This window comes from Saccopteryx bilineata, chromosome 7, assembly GCF_036850765.1.
Source record: "Saccopteryx bilineata isolate mSacBil1 chromosome 7, mSacBil1_pri_phased_curated, whole genome shotgun sequence".
NCBI lineage: Eukaryota > Metazoa > Chordata > Mammalia > Chiroptera > Emballonuridae > Saccopteryx > Saccopteryx bilineata.
Window position 1 is genome coordinate 46,694,125 of NC_089496.1, and position 17,478 is coordinate 46,711,602.

The window sequence follows — 17,478 nt, forward strand, 5'->3', positions numbered from 1 at the left end:
TTCTCCTTGTCTCTCTTTTCCCTTCTTCCAACCCCTCTCTTTCTATGGACTAGATTCAGTACCGCTTTATCCTGCGGGTCTAGGTGGAGCGTGTGCCTTGCTCATTGAGGAATGTCAGTCCAAACATTTCATCCTCAACCGCTGGGCTCAAGCCAGGAGGAGCAGAATCCACAGTGAGATCACCAACACTTGGATAAACATTGAGGGGACAGGATGGTGGTAAATTCCCCAGATGCTTTCCAATGGTAGGTGAAGGACTCACTAAATGAATGCCATCTAGTGGTCTGGAGGAGTAAGGTCTACAGCCAGGTTTCCCAGTGTCAAGGGCGAAGGGGTAGGGAAGGTGAAAGTATTGCTCATCAACGGCGTAGCAAGCATGGTGCTGAGAGAGACACTATTGGGCATTGTCTTGTTTAATCCTCACAATAACCTGTATTACAGGTGTTAATAGTCCCTCTGAGTGAGGCACCAAGGGATTAAGTACCTCGGGGGTTGGGGGATGGCTAGGATTCTAACCCTCACCTCTCTGACACCAAAGTCAGTACCCTTTCCACAACACTCCCCAGAGAAACTATCAAGCTACATAGGTTAGTTTTCCAGGATTTGGACACCAGAATTCAGTCAGGGTAATATTGACTTTTTCATGATTAGTTAAGATTTTTTTTTTTTAGACTTCAGATCTTTAAATTTGGTAGATTTTTAGTTTAGAAGAGGCAGATTGCATAAATTTAAAATTGAATAGTAAGACATATTTAGATACATGGCTTTCTGTTTCTATAGTTGAAATTGATGGAATTTATAAGATCCACTTGTGTTTATAATAAAAACTGTACCCTCCCCTAATTCTTCAGTTTTCAAATGGAAAGAATGTTGACCTTTCCAGAATTGTGGTTCCAGAATTGTGTTAAGTTCATTTTTCACCAACAGGGAAAAGAATACACCGTCCCCACGACCGTGGGTTTTGAAACAACTAGGTTCAATTAAATGTTGGTATTTACTGTGAAATAATCAACCAAAGGGAGAAAAAAAGATTGGCTCTTCATTGATGAAATCTCAATGAAGTTGAATTAACAGAAGTCTTTCACGTTAACTCACAGCAACTAGAGACAGCTGCAGAAGGCCCTCACCTGGATGCATTGCTGGAGTCCAAGGTCACAGAAGTCATGGAAGTAAACGTGGGATTCACTGCTCCAGGGGACTGGCCTGGGTATCAGAAAGAGGTTGAGAATGGGCACTGTACACCTTCTAGCTGTCATTGTGCTCTCTCAGGGGCCTTTGACTCGAGGGCCTAACTCTCCATAGCCGCGTGGAGAAGCAGCATTCTGTGTGGCTGCCAACGCGGTAATGCTTACTGCCCAGCCCTGGGATGCGGCAGAAATTATTCTTTCTCCCACACAATACCACAGCAAGTTCTACCGGACCCCCCAGTACATGTTTATGACTGAATAACCGACCTCTTTCCTATTCTGTCGGGAAGAGAGGTCTTCTTCAGTGCTGGTGTCAAAGAGTAGGGTGCTGGGACCCGGTGCTGTGGCTTTACTTGGAAAGGAAATTCACTGTTGGTCATGTGCAAAGTTCACAGAGATGAACTTTTTTGTAGCTTAAAGTTTCCTGGGACTCCCTACCTGAGTGATAAAATCTTCTCGGAGAGGATTTTGGTATGTAATGAAATGGAGGTTACTGGTAACTTCCTTCTCTTAAACCCCTGTGATATTCAGTCCCGCTGTAGCAATGGTCCTGCAATTCCTCGCTTCACATTAACTGTGATATCTGAAAGGAAGCTCGCCAATTTCTCACTAGGGCATCAGACCGAGAGAGAATAAATCCAAAGACAATAATCCAACTGATGCATGGTATTCTCCCCCTAAAAGAGAAAAAGAAAGAGAGAGAGAGAAAGAGAGAAAGGAAGGGAGAAGGGAGGAAGGGAGGGAGGGAGGGAGGGAAAGAGGAAGAAGAAGAAAGAAAAGAAAAAGAAAGAGAAAGAAAGAAAGAAAGAAAGAAAGAGAAAGAAAGAAAGAAAGAAAGAAAGAAAGAAAGAAAGAAAGAAAGAAAGAAAAGAAACAAAAGATCCTGCAGGAATAAGCATAAAGAAAATGTCTCAAACCTCCTCCCATCCTCTAGGCCAGGGGTCCCCAAATTTTTTTACACAGGGGGCCAGTTCACGGTCCCTCAGACCGTTGGAGGGCCAGACTATAAAAGAAACCATGAACAAATCCCTATGCACACTGCACATATCTTATTTTAAAGTAAAAAAACAAAACGGGAACAAATACAATATTTAAAATAAAGAACAAGTAAATTTAAATCAACAAACTGACCAGTATTTCAACGGGAACTATGGGTTTGCTTTTGGCTAATGAGATGGTCAATGTGCTCCTCTCACTGACCACCAATGAAAGAGGTGTCCCTTCCGGAAGTGCAGCGGGGGCCGGATAAATGGCCTCAGGGGGCCGCAGTTCGGGGACCCCTGCTCTAGGCACTGAGAGTTTATGTTAAGGACTCACTGAGACAGGGGTGTTGACCTGGACATTTGGTGCACCAGCAGTTAGTTGGGAGACCCATGAACAACTGCTGGGTAAATTCTCCACTGGAGAAGAGACAGAGAGAGGGAAGAGGAGGATTGGCGAGTGGTGGGAGACATGGAGGGATGGAGGAATGGAGGAAAAGGGGTGAGAGAGGGGCAGAGTAAAAGAGAAAGGGTGAAGGAAAAAAGAGAGAGAAAAAAGGGAGGCATGAGAGAGGGAGTAAGGAGGTGAACGAGGGAGAATGAGAACGATTGTGGGGAAAGAAGACAAAGAGAAAGGAGAGAAGCAGAAGCCCGGTGCATCCATCCTCCCGGTCTTCCTGAGCAAGTATGTTTGCAGAGCCCCTGGCAGGGCCCGGTGCCCTAGTTGCATAGTAATGAAGTCACCATGGCTGAGAGGCTCTGTGTGGACTGGGCTGGTCTCTGGTTTCATAGCCTGGTTGGCCAAGCCTGGCCACTGGGGGCTGCCCGGAGCTGGCATGACACCCGCTGCTGCGGTGGCCTCCCCTTATTCTCTGTGCCTGCTGACACGCCCTCCAAGGCTGCAGGGTGGGACAGTCCATGGGAAGGCAGGGAGAGAGCCCCAGGATGGGGACTTGGGTTTCCAGCTAAACTGTCAATGCCATGAGAACCTTGGTAGGGGTGTCGGGTGTCTAGCCCCTGGGAGGACAGTGAAGAGGGACACACACAATAGTGAGGCTGGCCGAAGAATAGCTTCTGTGCTCTGCCGTCTCTGGTTCCTTCTGATCACTAAGGGCCCCTTTCCCCCTTCATCTGCTTTGTCCAAATCGAGGACAGATGCCACTGTGTGGTGGCGTATGGGACACAAGGACTTTTCTCTTCTTTCTTCTCGTGCCCCCACCCCTGGCAATTTGCGAAAAAAAAGGTTGGCTCAAGCCTTTTAAAGGTTTTTGAAAACCCAGAGTTGACTGTGAATCAGAGAACACAAAAGACATTATAAAGGAGAGAGATTAAATAGAAAGAGAGGTTTTTCTTTAAGGTCAGAGGACACCGTTTATTTACATTTCAGGTATCAGCTTTAGCTGCACAGAAAATAAAGCGAGAGGAGAGGAGGCAGCTCTCCCTCCACCTATGTCTCCTTTGCCCCTTAAATCCCAACAACTGTCCGACCAGAATTGTAGAATTTCTCAGCTGGAGGAGCCCTCAGAGATCACTTTTTTTGAACCTTTCATTCTCAGGGTGTTTGAAGCAAGACCAGTGAATTAAATCCCTTGTCCCAGGTTGGGTAGCTTTTTCATCACGCCTGCAGCTCAGCGGGACCGTCCTGGAGTTGCACTGACCCAGACAGCTGAATGGGTCAGAGTGGCAATGACAATGGGGGTGAATTCCTGCAGAGAGCCCCCTTCTGCGTTTTGATCCAGACAAAGGGCCTATTCACCACGGACTTTTTAATTTAATAGTAGAACATCGTGGGACTCTGCCCGCAATGATTTCGTTGAACCGTATTATTTTACCCATACTGCACCTGGTGCGAATGGAGGTTCAAGAAGAAAGACGGCATCCCATGATGCGTAAATTCCGGTGTGGCAAAAAAGATACTGGCGCCAATTTCTGCTCTTGGAGAAGCTGCCTAACATTTCTGGCCTCAGTTTCCTCATCTGTCAAATGAGGCCATTGGGATTCCTATTGGGTCAGTACTTCCTTGAATTGAAATTAATCCAGGACCTGGCATTGTACTTGTTACAAAAATACAAAACTTTTAGTCTCGGTGCCGTCATTTTTATCAGTGTCGTAAGGCCTGTTTTATTTCCTGTGAGCAATACATGCTTGTTGAATGAAGATTGAATGAATTTTAAGATTCCTAAGGCCAAGTTATTCCAAACTGCACGCTACTGTTTGCTTTCAGTGACCGTGAATATAACTAGTATTCTGCTTTTAGTGTTTTCTCACAGGAAAATTTGGCCTATGACAAAAATTCTTATAAGGCCTGACCTGTGGTGGCACAGTGGATAAAGCGTTGACCTGGAAATGCTGAGGTCGCCGGTTTGAAACCCTGGGCTTGCCTGGTCAAGGCACATATGGGAGTTGATGGAGTTGATGCTTCCAGCTCCTCCCCCCCTTCTCTCTCTCTGCCTCTCTCTCCTCTCTCTTCCTCTCTGTCTCTCTGTCTCTCTCCCTCTCTCTCTCCCTTTCTCTCCTCTCTAAAAATGAATAAATAAAATTTAAAAAACTTTAAAAAAAATTTTTTTTTAATTTCTTATAAAATGGGAAAGGTGTGAGATCAATTCAGCCTCCCCCAGCCCCTATGTCACTGGGAGTCAAAGTCATGAGCATGACTTACAAGGTCCCACGCATGTGCAATGCACCCCCTCCGCACATCATTGCCTGCTGCTCTTCCCCTTCACATTCTGTTCAAGTTTCTCCAAGTCCTTGGGCAAATGGAGCAGGTTTCCACCTCAGGGCCTTTGCACTTACTGTTCCTTCTGCTGGAAAGTCTATTTCCCCATTTGCTCTTCTCCCTCACCTTCAAACGTCACCATCTCAGTAGTGCCTCCCAGGAACGTCAGATTTAAAATGGTTCCACTTTATCCTTACCCTCAGCACATTATTTTCCGCTGTGGATCTCATCTCTATCTGCTGTTCTGTATATTCACTCATTTATTTCGTTCAGTGTGCGTCTCTCCCACCTTCACCTCACTCTAAGGCAGAGGGTCTTGTGCATTTCGTCACTGCCGTTTCCCTAGCACCCAGATCAGCGCTTGGCAGGCAGTCGGCACTCCATGCGTATTTGTGTGATTCCTGCATCTTCTTACTTTATATGTTACTTTATGTCTTATTCAAATCCTTAGGGAACTGGGTTGCTAAATAAATAGATAATAGAGGCTCGCATTTATTAAGCACGTCCTAGGTGCTAGTTCTAAGTTCTTTGATTGTGTTCATTTACCCCGGAAGACTGATGAATTAAGAACCCTGTGAATTAGGTTTATTATTTCCCTCTCCTTGTCCGGTTTCCCTGAACACTGGTGGGCCCTGGGGTCTGCCTCTGAGCCCCTTCTCTTCCCAAACTGTATTTACCTCCTCTGGGATCTCACCCAGCCTGTGGCCTCAAATATCGTCTGATCGGTGGTTGTAGGAGCTAGAGAGGAGGGGTTGGCTGCAACAGCACATGAGAAAATATCTGAGGCTGATGGGAAAATTCTATATCTTGACTGTGGCAATGGGTTTAGCAATGATGTGTATTTGTCAAAACTCACATAACCGTACAGTAAAAAGAGTAAATTTTACTGTATGTAAATCAGACATCCAGAAACCTGACTGTAAAAACAAGGCAGTTGAGAGATGGGAAGTAGCTATGGGAGAAAGGTCGTACTTTGACACGTTTGCTCCTGTCTGACCCCAAGGGTGGTGTCTTTTGTCCTGAAGAGGCTGTTTCCTCGCTGCACGATAGGAAATGGGTGTGGTCGTGGGATCGGGGCAACGTTTTGTCTTTCATGGGCCCCTTCTTCCATTAAAGAAATGTTAAAAATTATATTTATGACTCTGTTGATATAACCTTTTTCTCAGATTTTTTAAAAGAAATCAAAACTTTTTGTGTGGGCCCCTAGGAGTGTCATCCGCCCTAGGCACGGTGCCTGATGGAAAAGTTGCCCCTGGGTGGGACCCTAACCAGCCAGAAAGGAAACTCAGGCTAATCGTTTCCTATCAGTGAATGACCAGGAGGAGAAATGATGCATTCGGTTCCTAGTGCTGTTATTGATTTTCCAATAGTTTCAAACAGGCTAGTTACCCTTCTGGGCTCTTAGTTCTCCAATGTGGGAAAGAGGAATAACAATTCTTCACTCACTCATGAAAATAATATAATGTAAGTTTATGCATGAGAGGTTGTGCCTGCATATGCGCCCAGAGAACTCTATGGAAGACTATTGATTCATTCTACTTTCTTTTTTAATCTCTGTAGGTGGCTTTAGTTTTTTATTTTATTTTTATAATTAGAAAAATAAACTATGTTCCTTTCGAAATAAAATATTTGGAACACCTCAAAAAGCTCATTATCTTATCTTCTGATTATTTCTCATGTCACTAATTACAATTTGAAATACTACTGATATTTTTGAAAATTAAAATATATAATGTAAAATAATATTTTTACATTATTTTAATAAGATTTTTTATATAAGATTTTTCTAGCATTGCACATTGAGGTCATTTCAGACTTTTAATAAATTAATAGATAAATATCTTGATGTATAAGCCTTTGCATTTCTGACTAGTTCATTAAGCTATAAAGAAAAATTTACTGAAGTAAGGTAAAATTTGACATATATGACCAAATTGTTCTAGCCGAGGATTAGAGGGTCTTTATCGAGTTATATATGTATATTGTATATTTCTTTTAAATCTTTGATATTTGATAATATAAAAGAAATGATCTTATTTCGATTTAGATTTGTTTAGCTCCTACGAAGGCTGGACATATTACTATATTATTTACTCTTTTCATAAGATATTAAATTTTATGAAATTTTAACTTAATTTGGGGAAAAAGAGTTCTTGTTACCTTATGTGACATATTTCTACAGTAAGATCAGTGGTATAGTGATTTTATAAATATTGACCAATTTTATATTTTTTATTTTGATTATAGTCATTGTTAAATACATGCACAGAAGTAATATGTGTTTTATATGATCAAACCTATTATGAATATTTTGCAATATTTTTCCATTGATTTTGACCCCTGAATAGTCCTTTCCCATTCCAAACTCAGTTACTTTTTTCCTTTATTTTATAGCTTAAACATTAACATCTAATCTTTTCGTTCATCTAGAATATATTCTCATGTAAGGTGTATGGTATAAAATGAGGACCTAAATTATTTTTTTATCTGTATTTTTATTTTTATTCATTTTTTAGAGAGGAGAGAGAGAGAGAGAGAGAGAGAGAGAGAGAGAGAGAGAAAGGGGGGAGGAGCAGGAAGCATCAACTCCCATACGTGCTTTGACCGGACAAGTGCAGGGTTTTGAACCGGCAACCTCAGAGTTCCAGGTCAACGCTTTATCCACTGCACCACCACAGGTCAGCCCTAAATTATTTTTTACTAAATGGCTTATCCACTATTGAAATATTATATTATGACGTCTACTAAGATCTGCTACCTAACTGCTGGGCCAGTTGCAGCTGTATTGACCTACCTGCTCCTGGCGGCAGTGAACCACTGGTCAAGCTTGTCCACCCCCAAGTGCACTGCATTCCTTTCCGTTGCAGCCCTTGAGGAGAAATAAAGAGAGAGGTATTGGTCTGGGTGAATGGCCTTGACGGCGGCACAGAGTTGTCCCTGTGCAGTGGAGAGGTAACTGATGGTTGCTCACCTATGAAGTCATCTATGAAGTCTGGAGCCTCGGACTCATGGAGACTTCAAGAATCACTTTAGAAAGTCTATATATGAGGAGGGGGTGGTAAGCCAGCTTCCTCATTGCCTCCCAGCCTTCTTAACCCAGATGTCTAGTAATTAACTTCATGCTTAAACTGCTTATTTTGTTTACATCAACCCATTAGCAAGAACTTCATACTTGCTGACCCACTTATTCCGTAAAAATGTATAATGTATATAAAATATATAAAGCGCCTCCCACTGCTCTGGTTCACCATTCATAAGCTTGTATTTTTGCTTAAAAGATAAATACATTTTAATCCTTGTTGCCATTGCAACTTAAGGCTGATCGTAGCAAAGGGACAAAAAGATTTTCCAAATCAAAACAATAATATGTTTTATTTCCCATAAACACTCCTATCCCCCCCCCAAAATCTCTTTACCATAAACTTTGCCCAAACTTTACTTCTTATAGAAAAAATAAATGAGTGTCCTGTTTTAATGCAAATCTAATTCTTCATGTGTCTTCGGTAACCTTGTTCCATTCCAGAACACGTTGCCAAAAATAGCCTGTTAGTGGCAGTCACAGCATTGTCTCAGCAGGATCCCTGTACTTTATGGCTACTTTTATTTTGAGAACAGAGCAATCTCTCCCTGGTGAATTAATCTTTTAATGGAATTTCTGCACTATTTAGCAAAATAACTCCACTCAGCTCTAACCCACCCTCGATAAGTAATTAGGGATAAGCATGTGTTAATGCATTTCTGAATGTTCGACTCTAATATGCTCTTCAATCACAAACAAGCAGCCGAATCCACCTGCCCTTGGGGCTGTGGAGCCTGGATTTGAAACTACACAGATAATTGTGTGACACTTGCTCCACTTGACTGTGCAGTGAGTTGAATTTGCCGTCGGAAGGGGCAGAAAATAAAACAGCCAACAGGCTCTCCTGACATGTGAGATCAATAACGTGCCCCCTTCTCCAAGCGCCAAATGCTAGGAAACTTACCTGATTTGGGAAAGTAATTTCAGCTGCTTCCTTTGGCAATATGTTCTATCTTCCGTGGCTCCTAATTAGGGTTCGACCTGAGGTTTTCTCCTGCTGCAGTTCAGGGTGCATCTCTGTGACTCCACCCACCCCATCTGTCCCGAGTCTCCCTGCCTGTATTTCCAAACCTGGCTGTTCGTCCACTCTCCACTCGGTACATCCGGTACATCCGGCTCATCCAAGCTCAATGCAAGCGATGCTAATGAGGATGGAAACGATGCTAATGGGTATGCTTTCAAAGCCATGAGGCAAGTTAGAGCTAAATTAGGATTCTTTCAAAATACGTATTATGTCTATTGTGCATTATGTAGGAAAGAGAGACGAATTGAAGCGTTTCTAAAACAAAAGGTATATTGCAGTGTCGGCGTTAAAAGTAAAAGCTGTAGAACTTAGACGTGGGTAATGTTCATGTTCTTGATCCAGGGGCGGAGTTTTGCATTAGATCCCATTTTTCTGATTGGTGATACCAGAATGCCTAGTTGCTTTTCAGATTACATTTGGGATCCTGGACATATTCCTGTGAAAGGCTTGGAGTCGTCCTGCTCAAAGTATGGTCCACAAACTGCTGCTTGTCCAGGGTGAGATAAATACAGAAACCAAGACAATCCTCACTATTGGCAAGAAGGTGAAACTCTCATAAATTACTAGGGAGAATGAAAATGGTACAGTCACTCTGAAAAACAGTATGGAAGTTTCTTATAAAGTCATGAAACATTGTACACTTACCATCAAGCCAGCCATCCTTCTCTGAGGTAGTTACTCAAGAGAAATAACACATATTCACACAAAGATTGGTATGTAACAACACTATTTATAATAGCCAAAACCCAGAAACAACCCAAATTTCTATCTGCCAGTAGGTGAATAAACAAATGGTGATCTGTCCATACAATGGAATATTCTACAGCAAGAAAAGAGAAATGAAATAATACATACAACCACATGGATGAATATCGTGTCACCTTAGGTGAAAGAAGTCAACGGCAAAAGACTACATACCATATGGTTCCATTTACGTGAAATTTTGCTAAAGGTAAAACTAGAGTGACAGAAATCAGATCAATGGTTGTAGGGAGCTGGGCATCAGGGTGGACCAAATCCATGGAAAAGGGACAAGGGGTAACGTTTAAGATGATGGGAATGTTGTCTAATTTGGGGGGAAGCTAAATGACTATATACCATCATCATAACTCACCAAAATTCATCAAATGTACATTTAAAGTGAATGAATTTTATTGTATATATATTTACCTCAATAAAATGGAAGAAGGAAGGAAGGAAGGAAGGAAGGAAGGAAGGAAGGAAGGAAGGAAGGAAGGGAGGAAAGAGGGAAGGAAGAGAGAGAGGAAGGAAGTGGGGAGGGAAGAAGAGCCTAGACTAGTAAATCTTCATTCTGAAAGTAAATGAAATGGTTTGAGGGAAGAAATAAAATGTCAGTAGTCCCCCTATAACCCCCACAAAAAGGACAATTTTGAGACACAGCCAATAAGCCTGAAGTGGAGGTATATCTATTTTCATGTTAATTGCAATGGAAATTTTGGGAGTCCTTTGTAACTTGGGCATAGAGGGACAGAATTAACACCCACATTCCAGCCTTGCTATATCGCATCAGCCACAGAGTCAGGGAGCATCATTAGACCTTGATGTAACCAAATCTTTGCAGTGACCTGTTATATATACCTAAGATCAAGCCTTCAGAGTGTGGTCCATGTCTCTGAAAACAAAATGCAATTCTTACTCTAACATTTACTTTGTGTTTCTCTTTTTGCCAGCACCTCAGAGAATAGCATCAACAGCTTAGTGTTTACATCCATGAATCAAGGCTGTTTCCATAGCAACCCCTCTAATTCTCTGGAACTGCAATTTTATGTCAATTTGCTATTAATGGAAGACAAAACAAAAGGAAGCAAACAGAGCAGAGAGACCTTACCACCTAAGACTGCAAGCAAAACAAGGAGGAAGAGAAGTAAATATGTCATTTGCGAAGCTTTTAATACTTAGAGAGCTATAGGTATTAACCACTCGACAGTTAACCATTTCCTTCTTAGCTTCCTGTAATGATTTCCTAAGACCTTAGACTCTGTGAGCTAAAATGGCCTTTAAAATCTAACTGGAACCCTTTATTTTAAAGTCCAGGAAACAGTCCTGGAACAGGTCAGGAGTTTCATGTAAGTGATTCTGCTGGTGAGGGGCGGAGCCAAGACCAGAACAAGGGGGTGCAGAACTGAAGCCGGGGGCTCTTTATATACAACGGACTGTTCCTTACCAGTTAGCACCAGCAGCTGAGGCTCTGCTAATTACTTCTTTTTTTTCTTTCTTTCTTTTTTTTTTTTTGTTTGTGGAATCTACTGTACTGAAAACCAGACGGTCCGCTACCTGGTCCACCAACAAGGAAAAGGAGGCCAGGCCAGGTAGCAGGTATGTATCAGTCAGGATTCATAGCGGGAGCAGAGCCCACGCCAGTATTAGGGCTGCGTATAGGAAGTCGGGCGCTTAGGAAGTTGGTAGGAGGACAGGAGGGCCGCGCTGTTGGCTGGGTCTCTGAGAACGATGCTCAGAGCACTAGGGAAGCTGTCACATCTGTCCCAACCAGGAAGACAGAGAATCAAGAGGCCACCACTGGAACTATTGAGTCCAAATAAAAAGCAAGTCTGCCCATAATTATTTTTTGGTGTTTTAAGAAAAAAAGTGTAATTTAGAAAGAAAGAGGAAAGGGAGGGAGGGAGGGAGGGAGGGAGGGAGGAAGGAAGGAAGGAAGGAAGGAAGGAAGGAAGGAAGGAAGGAAGGAAGGAAGGAAGGAAGGAAGGAAGGAAGGAAAGGGGCCAATGCAGATAAGAGAGTCGGTTAAATAAACACTTTCAATCACGCAGCCCATGACTCAGTCATGCCACCCACTGTTTTCTAACCCAGCGGAACAAGGACATCTGTGTACAGGAGAAAAAAAGGTCAGGTATAAATTCCTCACCTGAAGATACCCATTGTTAATATTTGGTATATGCATCTCCAAATTATTTTTTATGTATTTTTAAGATTAGTTTATTATGGATGAAATGCCTTCCCTTGATTTTTAACCTTCCTCCCTCTGGCCTGATCTGATCCACCACATGCTCATCTATTAATATTTTTCTCTACTCAAGAGATTTCTATAACACCTTATAGTTATTTTGTTATATATTACAACAATGACCATTTAAGTGCTTTATCAGCTATAACTCTCACAGAAACGTGGTGAAGTGCGTTCTTCTATTGTTCCTGTTTTACAGCTGATGAAGAAACCGGGGCTTAGGGAAGATACTTTCCTCAGAGATGTGATGACGTCCACTTCTTCCTCTTTTTTTTTTCTTTTCTTTTCTTTTTTTTTTTTTAGCTAAAAGACTATGATGAAGCTGGCTGGGACAGTGTCTCTTCCCTGAAGATGCAAATATTTCAAAATCAAGAAATCCCTGCAAAGTCTGGAGATAAAGAGTGAGCCAGGAGTGACAGATCAGAGAAGGGCGAGAGCTCAGAGCTGCCCCCACAGAGCCAGGGAATCTGCAGAGATGGACACAGGAATGGTCACTGAAAGGGACGGACGTTTCCAGACTAACACCTGCCACAGTGATGCCACTCATGTCTCTATTACTTTGTCCAGATGGGCCAGAGTGCTGTCCGGAACGGGGACCAATCCAGTCCAATCTACAGCTCGGTCCAGAACGCGAAGCAAGCGCATCCTTTATTTCCTTACGTCATTGCTGTCACGCAATTGTCTCCAACACCCTTCTTGCTAATATCCCCAGAAAGAGCCAGCCAAGCTGGTTGTCAAAATCGGTGCGTTTACTTTTCCTGGGTGCTCTGAAGTAAATAAAACCATTTCCTCCTGCCCAACATAATATTGCTAGGAGAAGAGCTGAAGATGCTACTCATTTAAATATACTTTTAGTTTTTTAATATAATTTTATTTTTTGTTACAGACAGCAACCAGACAACCTAAGAGCCTTTTAAGGAAGTTTTCCTCAGCATTGCCAGACAGAAAATCTATTTTACGCAAGTGGCAGCAGGGGGCGCTCTTCTTTCAAGTTAGTTTCTAGCTGACAGTTAAAATGTCTTCGTGTGTGTGTGTGTGTGTGTGTGTGTGTGTGTGTGTGTGTGTGTTAAAAAGTTTATGGCTCCTCCTGAATATATGTATAATATTTATTCATTTATATAGTGATATATAAGTACATGTATTATATATATAAAATGTATTTATATACATAAAATATAAATGAATATATATATACTAAAATGCTTTATATTTATAATATATGTGCATGTATAAATAATTTAAGTATATATGTATACATACTGTATATATATTTAGGAGAAACCATAAACTTGTACACACACACACACATCCCCTTGGAGACATTCTCAATGGATATTATTAAACTTTAAAAAGCCATTCCCAAGACTTTTATCTCAGAAATCTATTTGGAATAGTGTTTGCTCCTCCCTCTCCAGAGAACAATCTCTGAACAAACTGTAGGTGAGGACACCATATAGAAGGTTCCAGAACTTTCTGGTATTGGTCGGTGATGCATACATTATAGGATTGGTTCCCTCTAATGCAGAAGTAAATGCTTCCCTCAGGCTTTAAGGAAAAACTTTCCCTAGGGACCTAGGATGCTGACACTTTTCAGGAGAGCACCTGAGATGTGTTGCCATTCACCATTTTGAGATCACTTGACCCCATCTCTCAGTTTTGGTTTTTTGTTTGTTTGTTTGTTTGTTTTTTGTATTTTTCTGAAGCTGGAAACGGGGAGAGACAGTCAGACAGACTCCCACATGCGCCCGACCGGGATCCACCCGGCACGCCCAAGAGGGGGCAATGCTCTGCCCACCAGGGGACGATGCTCTGCCCCTCCAGGGCGTCGCTCTGTTGCAACCAGAGCCACTCTAGCGCCTGGGGCAGAGGCCAAGGAGCCATCCTCAGAGCCCGGGCCAACTTTGCTCCAATGGAGACTTGGCTGCAGGAGGGGAAGAGAGAGACAGAGAGGAAGGAGAAGAGGAGAGGTGGAGAAGCAGATGGGCGCTTCTCCTGTGTGCCCTGGCCGGGAATCGAACCCGGGACTTCTGCACACCAGGCCGACGCTTTACCACTGAGCCAACCGGCCAGGGCCTCTCTCAGGATTTAAATCCATTGTTAGAGGTTCTGTTTGGCTCATACAACTGCCCTTCGGCACCTTGACTGAAAGTTCCAAGAAGAGTGAATCCAGTAGGATAGTTTCTCAACAAGAACCTGCACGCTGTTGCAGAAGGAGGGGGTGGAGGCTGGGCAGGCAAAGCCAGCAGATGTCCCCCTAGTATTGCGCCGTCACAAAGTGTTTTTGCATCCATAACCTAGGAGACAGCTGACACAGGACATCTATAGTCCAGGTAAACTTATATCCTGGCTCTGCCACTTCCTTAATGCAGTGGCAAGTACTCCGTACGTTAAAAAAGCATTGTCAATACATAGTACCTAATTATAATCTACTTTCTGAGAAATGTGGGCTTATAAATCAGAAAGATGATACCTGTATACCCGGCCTACCACCAGATAAGCAGAAACAGAACAAAGAGGAAATGCAGCCAGACTGGACCTTCAAGTTTAGTCTCTATTTGTGTCACCACGACCTCCAGCGGGCACTTCAGACCAGACCATTTCTTGGCAGTCAGTCATAAACTGATAGACATGATAGCTTGCAGCTAAGAGCACGGCTCTGGAGCTATGCTTCCTGAGTTCAAATCCAGGCTCTGTTACTTACTTGGTGTGCCTAGGGGAGGATGCTTAACCTCTAGACTCGGTGTCTTCACCTGTAGAACAGCAGTGGTAACAACACAGTTCCTTCCATAGAGGATTGTGTTAAATATTGAGTTAATATGTATAAAGGGCTTTATTCAGAACCTGGCCCATTGCAAGTACTTATAAGCATCTGTTATATTTAATATAACATGGTTTCCTAGTTCTTATTCTTCCTAGACCTTCTGGAAGATGGTAACAAATCAGCCCACATTATAACAAATGGTCTGCTCCCACGCGTAAAGTTTGGGTCTGCTTCACAGCAAGCCCTTTGCCCGGTCATGCTGAAGTTCTCTGGGAGTGGAATATGGGTTTGCATCATGGCCCTTCCCTCCATTCTTTGCTCACTTATTTGGGCCATCTGTCACACTCTGCGACAGCAGAGCATGCAAAGCCCAGCAGCTGATCCCGGACGAGAGTTCACAACAAGCGCAACTTGCTTATCCGTGAAGGTCAGCTGAGAGCCTGCTGATGTGACCAACACCCTCTGCTCTGGTCCCTTCATGACAAAAGTACAAGTATCCTAAGGTCAGGCAGACAAGTCACCTCCCCACCTCCGTCATCGTTCCCCAGCCCACAGCCTTTCCCAACTTGTTCCTCCACCGAGGTTGCCACAACCCGCTAATGACAACACAGGACACCTAGTTAAGTCTGAATTTCAGACAAATAGTGATGAGTTTTTATCTGTGGTTTATCTGGAATTCAAATGTAACTATGTGTCTGGATTTTTATCTGGCACACCTACATCCACCCACTATGAATGAACACAAGTGTAGCCAGGCTTCCTAAGAGGTGAAGGAATATCAGCTCTATTATAGGCGTGTAGGACCCAGGATGTTAACAGACTTGCCAGCCATATCTGCCAAACACGAAGTCCATTTCCTGAAACATAAATCCCTCAAGATGCTTGCAAGTAGAGATCTGTACTCAAATAAATTTGGGAAACTCTTCATTCTCTTTAAATCCAATCACTTCCATCTCTCATTTATAGGTTATTCTTGTCTAGTATTTTGGTTCTATCTTGTTTAATTATATATATAATATTATTATGTGTGCTACCTATAATATCACATATAAGGTGTGTAATATTATCTATATAATAAAAATTATTTCAAACAGTTTTATACATAAAAGTTTATTCAGATTTATCACCTGTTTAAGCCAATTTCTTTGCTCATCCTCTCTTCTTATATCTCAGATCTTTCTCCTGGAATCAGTTTTCTGTTCTTTCAGGACATTCTTTAGTGAAAAAGAACTAAACATTCTTTTTAGTGGAAGTCTGTTGGTAACAAACTCTGTTTTTGTGTGTCTGAAAATGCTTTATTTCGTCTTTCTTAGAAGATAGTTTGAGTATACAATTCTAGCTTGACAGATATTTTCTCCTGAAAGCCCACTCAATATTCCACTGTTTTCTAGCTTTGGTGTAGTGATGGGGAAGTCTGCTGTCATGCTATCAGTCTAATGGGCATTTCTCTGTATGTAATTGGTCTTTTATCTCTGACAAGATAAAGAATCTTTGTCTGCACAATTTCATTACAATTGGTTTAGACATAAATTTATTTTTATTAATTATGCTTAGGATTCATTGTGATTCCTAGATCTACAGATTTATGTCTTGCACAAATGCCATACTTCCTGCCCATTGTCTATCCATATCTTATCTTTTCTCTTGCTCTCTGTTCTCTCCTCTGGAACTCCTATCAGCCATAGTAGCATCTGCAAATTCTTCCATTTCTTTTAAACTTTTTACATTTCTGTTCTGCAATCTGGATAATTTCTTCAAATTCATCTTCTAATTTGCAAATTCTGTTTTTAACAATATCTTATCTGCTACTTAATTGGAACAGTAAATTTTAATTTCAATAATGATCTTTCTTATTTCTAGACATTCTATATATCTCTTTTCCAAATCTATGTGTTTTTTTAAAAAGCATCGTGGTTTTGATTCCCTCTTTCCTTTCTTTTTAAAATAATTTGAATAGTTTTATTTTATATTTTACATCCAATAATTCCAATATATAAAATCTTTTGAGGCCCTGGCCGGTTGGTTCAGCAGTAGAGCGTCGGCCTGGCGTGCAGGGGACCCGGGTTCGATTCCCGGCCAGGGCACATAAGAGAAGCGCCCATTTGCTTCTCCACCCCCTCCCCCTCCTTCCTCTCTGTCTTTCTCTTCCCCTCCCACAGCCAAGGCTCCATTGGAGCAAAGATGGCCCCAGGCACTGGGGATGGCTCCTTGGCCTCTGCCCCAGGCGCTAGAGTGGCTCTGGTTGCGGCAGAGCGATGCCCGGGAGGGGCAGAGCATCGCCCCCTGGTGGGCAGAGCGTCGCCCCTGGTGGGCATGCCGGGTGGATCCCGGTCAGGCGCATGCGGGAGTCTGTCTGACTGTCTCTCCCCGTTTCCAGCTTAAATTTTTAAAAAAAACAAAACAAACAACAACAAAAAAATCTTTTGAGATAAAATTTAGACGTTGTTTCTTCAAACTCATGATAGTTTATTTTTGTTATTGTTTTAGTGTTTTTTAATGTTTGTTTTACATTCCTATTCAATGGGCTGTATACATGGGAGTACTGAAAGGTTTGGGTGGAGAAAGAATCCATCCGGAAAGGACTTTTGTTTTCTTGTTCCAGGTTCACTAGAGCATCATAATCTGCAACTACATTAATTTCCTACCTTGTAGTTTCTTGTATAATAAAGGTAGTCTGTTATTATAAAATACACTGTGAGACTTTTCCCCACACTGGTAACATAGCTTCAGCTAGAAATATCCCTTCTC

General features: G+C 42.2%; 1 long non-coding RNA gene across 3 annotated transcripts; it reads left to right on the forward strand.

The window, feature by feature from the left end:
* Positions 1–10,865, forward strand: LOC136310926 (uncharacterized). 3 transcript variants are annotated; one of them, XR_010726635.1, is made up of 4 exons: positions 7,420–7,561; positions 9,396–9,483; positions 9,763–9,938; positions 10,678–10,865. It is a non-coding gene; the product is annotated as an uncharacterized lncRNA (long non-coding RNA). The 3 variants fall into 3 exon arrangements; XR_010726634.1 differs by having other exon boundaries at positions 9,766–9,938; XR_010726636.1 differs by lacking the exons at positions 7,420–7,561; positions 9,396–9,483 and adding an exon at positions 1–245.
* Positions 10,866–17,478: the final 6,613 nt, after the last annotated feature.